Genomic DNA, 8683 nt, shown 5'->3' on the forward strand with positions numbered 1-8683 from the left:
AAAAAAAAAAAAAAAAGTGTTAAATCTATTTTAGAGAAAATAAAGATAAAATAATTTTAGGGATAAGAAGAGGTATTTTTAGTTTTTTATGTTTTGAATTTTGTTGTAAAAGAGGAGAAGTTCTTGGTGTGCAGCTGCTTTCATTAATAGAGTGTGACCCACCCTTCTTACGTTTTATACAGAACCATTTAAAGTCATGACTTACATTGCTCAGTTCTAAGGGAAAAAAACAACTTTTCCTGTTGTGCCGGGAAAAACATCGATGTCGAATATGCATATAACTCCAGATGGGTGTACTCTCCTCATCCACAGATGTAGTACTCAAAGGAGAGGAGATTTTGAGTAATATTCTTAATTTCCTTAAGTTGTCAGTGATTTAAAAACTTGATTTCATTATGACTGTTCTGCTGTTTAGAATGACATCACTGTTTTTATGCTGGGGAGGTTAGCAAACATTTGTGTAAGAGTTACATAGCCATATCTCTTCTGCAACAGAGTACTTTTAGTAATTCTTTCACTTCTTCCCCTCCCATGTCCCCTAAAATCTAAACATTCTCACTGAAACAGGAAAGTAATTTTGCCAATGTTGTGCTAATTAGAAGTCTATTGTTAAAAAAGGAAAAAGAAGTCTTATCTTGGAGAGTACAAGCATGCTAAAATTAAATTTTATTTAATGTGCCCTTGTTATAGGTTACTTACTTCAGGCTTTGAACTTGCTAGAAAAGAAATGTAAGCCATTCACTCACTTACTTGGAAGACTTTGATTCTTCATATCCTGACATCAAAAGACCTGGCTTTTTTTTTTTTTTTTTTTTTGACACAAAGGATTAAACAAACTGCCTTCTGCTTTATGAAAGTATGTCTATTTAACAACATGACAGGATACTTCCATTTGTCCCAGTTGGTGATAAGTAAGAATCAATATAGTTAACTGAGGGAAGGATGAAAAGTACCATTAACTTGCTGTTCCTAAGTAAAATAATAAAAGTAGCAGCAGTCTTTGTCACTGAAGAATTGTGTGCTGCATCTGACTTAACTCTAGCTGAATTTCTCTGAAAACAAAACAGTCAATTTTAAGCTTTACCAAGAATGTTCCGATTTTAGTTGCCACTTATCTCATAGTGACAAATTTAGGAACAGCTTGTCATCGATCTGTTTGAGTGAGATGATTGAAATGTTCATGTTAAGGAATATAATTTGCTTAATCAAACACCCAGGAACTCAGAAAAATATTGACCTAGAAGATAAGAGTCAGTCCATATAGTTGAAACATATTTGGTAATGAGTTGTTAGTATTTTTTTCTTATTATTTTGCATTAAGAATTGCTGGAAAGTACAAATAACCTTTAGCCTGAGAAAATAATTAGGATTGTATATTGATGCACCATTCATGTTTATGCATTTGTGAAGAATGTGTGCTCATTTTATTTTTAGAATTTAAGTTTGAATGGACATATCTGGGAGAATATTTCATTGTTCTGGTCAGGAACTCTTAACCAATTCTTGTTTTGAGAAAAGTGTGTTACCTTGAAATGGACCAGATTTCTTGGAAGACACCATCCTTTGGCTTTGAAGAGGACTTGAGATGTTCTGATATAAAAATTTGTATAGCAGTAGGAGATTAAAATGTATCTTTAAACAAGAACATGACTTCCCTAAGCCCAACCTTTTATATTGGGTCGGGCTAAAAAAATTTGGGCCACAATATGTGTCCTGTATGTGTGGCTGCCTGAGACTTTTGTGCTTGTGCCAAAGTATATATTTCTCTAAAACTCTCCTGCTTTGGTACCTGTTTTCTATCCTGTATGTGTCCATCAATACTCACGGGGCAGTGATTTTGTATTATCCAGTGGTTATATTTTATCCACTGTTAAAAGATTACATCTTCAAACAAAGTTGTAAAATAGCCCAGTGATTATATGTGGAAATGTGTGAGGTTTGATGAGGCTAAAGTAAAAGTGGTAAACATAAGAGGTGATTATTTACCAGAATACTTAGAATGCCAAATAGTACCCCAAAATAAACACCAAGTTTAATATAGATTTAAATGTTTCCATTTCAGGAGGAGGAGTTTTGATTTTAAAATAGACAGTGATTTTTTAATTCGTACAAACTAGCAGTGTGTGTTACTACTTGTCAAGAACAAGGAATGTTTATATGGGATTAAGTTCCTGAAGAGACCATGACTCTAATACTTTCAGTGAATTCTCAGTCTTTCATGTTACTTGACAAATGGGTAGCTTTTAGCTCAGTTGGTCTTCCTTTCTAAAGTACTTTCTTTTATTGGCTTTATGATACAACCTCTTGGTTTTCTATCTCACTAGCCATTTCTTTTTCTTTTTTGGTACTGGGGATTGAACTTGGGTCCTTGTGCTTGCAAGGCAGGTGGCAGAACCACCTGCTAAATCCTTGGCCCTAGCCATTTCTTTTGTCTCCTTTACCATCTCCTTTTCTTTAATGTTTCTAAATATTAGACTGCCCTTGGTTTTAGCCCTTGGATTATTTTTTTTTCTCTTCTCTTGCTTGTTTGTTATTGACTTTTTAAAAGAGTTCTTTGGAGTACTCTGGGGGTGAGGGTATGGGATTGAGGGCAGAGGATCACAAGTTTGAGCCCAGACTGAGCCACTTAGTGTCTCTGTCTCAGTGTGAAAAATAAAAAAAGGATAGGGATGTAGCTCAATGCAAAGACCCTGTATTCACTCTGTAGTACTAGGGGAAGAGACAGAGACAGAGACAGACTGCATTTTCAGTGTAAAATCTTTGTCACATAGGTCTTTTGCAAATACTTTCTCCCATCAGTGGCTCCCATCTAAAATTTAAAATTTTTTTTTAGCCTTTGTTTTTAGAGTACTTCTTACTTTCCCATACTGCAAGATGCTCCAGATTCACCGTATATTTTCCCTGCCTGAGCCCTAGAATCAGTCATTTCTTTAAGAAGAGAGATAACAGAGATAAGCCATGAGTTCATACTGCAATTTCCAACTCTTCAATTATTGGCCGGGCTAGGAATTGAACACAGGGCTTTGTGCATTCTAGGCAAGCCCTCGGCTCTGAGCTGCATTCTCAGACCAACATCTCCAACTCTTGTTCAGTATTAATAGAGTTCATTCTAGTCTTTTTTTCCCTTATCTGTAGTTTTTGCTCTTTGACAGATATGTCTCCTGTGATCTCCTCACTTATTTATTTTACTTAATTTTTATGTTGAAAATAGAATAGGATGTCCCCCCCCACCGCGGTACTGGGGATTGAACTCAGGACCTTGTGCTTGTGAGGCAGGCGCAGTGCCTCTGAACTGAATCTGTGGCCCAATGTGCTTATTTTTGAAACTTGAGTTTTTTTTTGGTTTTTTGAAACAGGGGCTCACTATGTAGTTGAGACTGATCTGGAACTCACTATGTAGCCCAGGCTGGTCTTGAACTCACAGTGATCCTCCTCCCTCAGCCTCTGAGTGCTGGTATTATAGGCATGTGCTGCCATGCCTGGCTAAACTTGAGTTTTTATTTAATGTTATTGACCTCTTTACATGGCAATAAAAATGCTGTCCCTTAAAATTTTGTTTAGAATTTGATTCTTTTTTTTTTTTTTTTTTGAGACGGGGACAGGTCTCACTGTGTAGTTTAGGCTGGCCTTGAACTCACTGTGTAACCTAAGCTGACCTTGAACTCATGGCAATCCTCCTGCCTCAGCCTCCCAAGTGCTGGGACTACAGGCGTTTTGCCACCACGTCTGGCCAGTTTTATTTCAGAATTTTTAAAAAGTACACTTTTCTTAGTCATGTTGAGATTTTTCTTTTCTATTTTGTGGAAAATGAATTAATTTCCAGTATGGCTTGTTTTCTGATTTTAAAGAGACAGAGTCTCATTATGTTGCCCAGACTGCCCCTGCACTGCTGCGCTTAACTGATTTTCCTGCCTCAGCCTCCTGAGTTATTGAGACTGCACATGTGCTACCCTGCCTGACTTTGGGCTTTTTATTTTTTTAAGGTATAATATGCACACACACACACACACACACACACACACACACACACACCCACACACACACACACAGAGTAAATTTATCCTTTTAAGTTCTGTAAGCTTTTACAAATACATACTTTATGTAATTACTTATTATGAAGTTATAAAATATTCACATTACCTCAGAGCAGTCAGTCATGTCCATTTGTGGTTAGTCTTTGCCCTTTGCCCCCATACCCTGGCAACCATTAATTTATTTTCTGTCCTTGTAGTTTTGCCTTTTTTAGAGTGGTTTGTAAATAGAATCATACCATATGTAGCCTTTTTTGTGGCCACAGTTGTTGTCCTCCTCCTCTTCCTCTGCTTCCTTCTCCCCTCTCCCCTCTCCTTTTCTCTTCTTTCTCCTCCTCTTTTTCTTCCTCTCCTTCTCCCAGACCCTTTCCCTGTTCCTTTTTCTTTCTTCTCTCCTCTCCTTCCCCTCCCCAATCCTCTTGTCCTCAGACTTTCTCAATGCTGGCCTTTTGCTTAAGTAGCCCAGGCTAGCTTTGAACCTGTGATCCTCCTGCCTAACTTTTCCAAGTGCTGGGATTACAGGTGTGTGACATCATGCCCAGGTTGTGTCTGGTTATCTTTGACTTAGCATAACACTTGAAATTTTTTACATGTGCTGCATGTGACAGTAGTTTATTCCCTTTTACTGCTGAATAACACTCCACTGTATGGGTGTACCACAGTTACCTTTGAATGGAATTGCTGGGTTGAATGCAAATTTGTTTATAAGAAACCAGGAAATTCTTTTCCAAATGGCTACACTACTTTGCATGCCAACCAACCAGGAGAGTATGAGAATTCTAGTTGACTTGTATTCTCATACTTTTTTTTTCTCAGTTTAGAGGATCTCAATTTGGTTGGCAATATCCAAAGCCAGTGGAACATATTCCTTCTTCTCTCCATTAGGCCTGATCAGAGTATTGACTCTGGCCATGTCATTGTCATAGCGCTTCCTCACAGCTTGTTTGATCTGGTGGTTATTGGCCTTAACATCCATAATGAACACAAGTGTGTTGTTGTCTATCTTCATGGCTGATTCTTTTGTCAGGGAGAACTTGATGGCATAGTGGTCAAGCTTATTTCTCCTGGGAGTCACTCTTCTGAGGGTATTTGGACTACCTCTGGAGTTGCAGTGTTTTGGGAGGATATAACGTGGGTGATGTGCAGATCTTTTTATGGCTTTTGATGCCTTTCACCCCTGCCTTCTTGGCTTCAAAGCTTTTGTTTTGGCTTCAGCTTTGGGAGGGGCAGGAGCTTACTTCTTCGCCATGGGGGGCCATCTTGATAAAAAGGGCCCAGGTTTTGTTTTTGAGAAAGGGTCTTCCTACGTAGTATATAGTTAAGGCTGACCTTGCCTCAGCCTCCCCAGTGCTGGGATCACAGATCTGCACCACGGTACCCGGTATTGTTTCTCTCTGTCCCTCTCCTCCCCTACTCTTCCTTTACTTTTGTCTCTTCCTCTCCTTCCCTTTCTGTCTCCTTTCCTTGTTTTTTTGTTTTGTTTGGTTTTTGTTTTTGGTACCAGAGTTGAACTCAGGACCTTGCGCTTTTGAGGCAGATGTGGTGCCACTGACTTAAATCACTGGTCCTTCCTTCCTTCTTTTTTCCCGTCTCCCTCCCAGCCATTCTACTAGGTATCAATTGATATCTTACAGTTTTGATTTGTATTTAATAACTAGTAATGTTGACCATTAATTGTTTGTCATCCTTATCTCTTCTTTGGTGAATTATCTATTTAAATATTTTGATCATTTTTACAGATAAAATTTATATAATAAAATTCATTATACTTAATTTTAAAAAATTTTTGCGCATGATACTGGGAATTAAGTCTAGGACCTTGAGCATGCTAAACACTCTACCACTGAAATACTCAGGTCTTCTCATTTTATTTTTTGAGACAGGGTCTTATTAAGTTTCTAGGGCTGATTTTGTACTTGAAATACTCCTGAGTATCTAGGATTACAGGCATGTGCCATCCTTACCACTCTGATTCCAGGAAGTATTTGTCATTTTCAATAGAACTGTCAAATCCTCCAATATAGCCATAGATATTATTCCATGTTCCTTACCCCCATCCTATGCATCCACATAGCATTCTCATTATACATTTGCCTATTCTTGAGATTTCATGTAAATGGAATCACCCAATTATGTAAGTGTATCTCTTGTCTTAGCATTATATTTTAAAAGTTTATCTGTGCTCTATTTATCAGTTCTTCAATTTTTTATTGTTTTTTGTTGCGGGCCAAGGTTTTACTATGTAGGTCAGACAGGATTTAAACTGCAATTTTCCTGCCTCGGCCTCCCAAGTGCTGGGAGTATAGGTTTGCATCACCATGCCCAGCTAAAACTTTTGAACTCTGGGCTTTGCACATGCTAGAAAAGTGCTCTACCACTGAATTATATCCCCAGCCCTCTTTTTATTGTTGGATAATATTTCATTGTATAACTACATCGCATTTAATTGTATTTAAATTTTTTTCTTTTTTTATTTCTTTTCTCTCTTTTTTTGTAATTTTTAAGAGCTTTAATTCTTTCTATACTGGGGCTAGAATTCAGCCCCCAATCCATAACATATCTTGCTAAGAAAAATGTGGTTAATTCCTTAACTAATACAGAATTTGCAATTTTCTAATTTTTATTAATGTTAATTAACAATGGGATAGAGATTGACAATTTTTGTCAGTAAAATGTGTCTATTTGTATAAGCTTGATTTTGATCAACTCAGTTATAAATATATTAAGTCCACTGGACACTCATGTTTTACCTTTACCCAGGGACTGACAGGTCAAAGGAGTGAGAATCTTCTTACTGGCTGGTATCCTTTTCTGGCACTTGTCGAAGAAGTAGGACAGCTGTTCCTCTAGCCACGACACATTGCCCTCATCACTGTGTAGGGAGTCCCTGCTCTGGTAACGGAACAAGTCCACTGAGGCCTCTTCTTCCGACTCCATGATGAGGAGGGTCTTGCCCTCCCCCACCTTCAGTGCCTTGGAAGTGGAAGTCCTGGTGGCCTCATCATTGTGGCAGCTCTGCAGGCCACTCAGGTGGACACTGCTCTGCATCCCTCCTGGGCCAGAAGTGCCTGCACCAACACCAAGCTCTGGGAAGCAACTCAGGGGCCACTTACCAACCCCAGGGACAGCAGTGTGTCACATAGCATCTGCCTGCAGCTTCCTCACTCAGACATAAGGGTTCTCAAAGTGGGGCTGGAGAATACAGGCTCCACTGTCCTTTATTTGATCAAGCTTAAAACAACTGTAAGGAACAAAAGGGCAAAGGTTCACTGCATTTTTCTCCACCAACACACATGCACGGTCTCAGAGCTGTCTGTCCCAGCAACAGTTCACACTGACTGAAAAATCACTTTTTTTGAACTCCCTTTTCCAACAATACCTTCTCTTTTTCTGCTTCAAGTTGCTCAGTCAAAATAATCTGTTCACCCAGAAGACAAATGTTTTCTTTTTTCTAGTTTTGCTTCTCAGTGTCTCAGATCACTCAGTCACAAAGCCTCCAGCATCAGAGTTTAGCTACTAGTACAGGTAGCTGATCATGATCCTATGGTTGCCTGGGGCTGTGGTTTGGACCCTGCCCAGCATTTTGAGGATCATACCACATGTCACTATCCTTCCGGTCCTGCTGCTGCTTTACATGCATGCCACAGCATGGAGAGGCCCAGCACCATGTTGGAAGCCTATGTGTGACCTGCTGTGCCACCATGTCCCCGCCTCAAAAATTTTATTTTTCGCTGGGGATTTAGCTCAGTGGTGCTGCCGCCTGCCTTGTAAGCCCAAGTTCCTGAGTTCAATCACTGGTACCAAAAAAAAAAAAAATTTTTTTTTTTCAACATGTAATTTTATGAGTACATATTTATGGAGTATAGTGTGATATTTTAATACATGTGTATAATGTATAAGTCAGATCAGGGTAATTGGCATTTCAATCATCTCCCGTATTTTTTCTTTGTTTTGGGAACACTTAAAATCCTCTCTACTGGCTATTTTGAAATACATAGTCGGTTGATTTTTGGCAACCATAGTTACCTACTGTGCAACAGAACATTGTAAATTATTCTTTTTATCCAGATATACTCTTGTACTTATTAACAACTGTCTATCTCCCCTCCTCACCTTATGCCCTTCTCAGGCTCTGGTAACCATTTTTCTATTTTTCTGTGAGATCAACCTTTTAGCTGCCACATAAAAGTAAATTTTTTATTTATGCACTCATCTGTTGACAGACCCTTGAATTATTTCCATTTTTGGCTATTAAGAATAATATTGCCAGGTGTGGTAGTGCATGCCTGTATTCCCAGCTTTTGGGAGGCAGGAGGATTGTCCCAAGTTGGAGGCCAGCCTGGGCTACATAGCTACTGTCTCAAAGAAAAATAAAAAAAAAAGAATAGTGTTTATGAACATCTGTTTACAATTTTTTCTATGGATGTATATTTTCATTTCAGGTGGCTATATTTCTTGTAGATAAATTGCTGGGTCATATGGTAATTTTATGTTTTGAATTGAGTAACTGACAATTTTTCCATATCATCTTCACTGTTTTATGTTCCTGCCAGTAGTATATTAGAGTTCTGTTTTGTCTCCAATAGTTGTTATTATCTTTCTGGTTGATTATTGCTGCCCTAGTGGGCTTGATCATCCTTTTGCATATATAT

The 8683-nt window shown here is 38.5% G+C and overlaps 1 protein-coding gene and 1 pseudogene across 1 annotated transcript in view; one reads left to right on the forward strand and one right to left on the reverse strand.

The window, feature by feature from the left end:
* Positions 1–8683, forward strand: part of Pfdn1 (prefoldin subunit 1) — a 72957-nt gene that overhangs the window by 9503 nt on the left and 54771 nt on the right. The window lies entirely within an intron of this gene.
* LOC104855119 lies at positions 4849–5280 on the reverse strand (annotated as a pseudogene).

The sequence above is a fragment of the Fukomys damarensis genome, unplaced genomic scaffold (assembly GCF_012274545.1).
Source record: "Fukomys damarensis isolate Sample0158 unplaced genomic scaffold, DMR_v1.0_HiC HiC_scaffold_3, whole genome shotgun sequence".
NCBI classification, from domain to species: domain Eukaryota; kingdom Metazoa; phylum Chordata; class Mammalia; order Rodentia; family Bathyergidae; genus Fukomys; species Fukomys damarensis.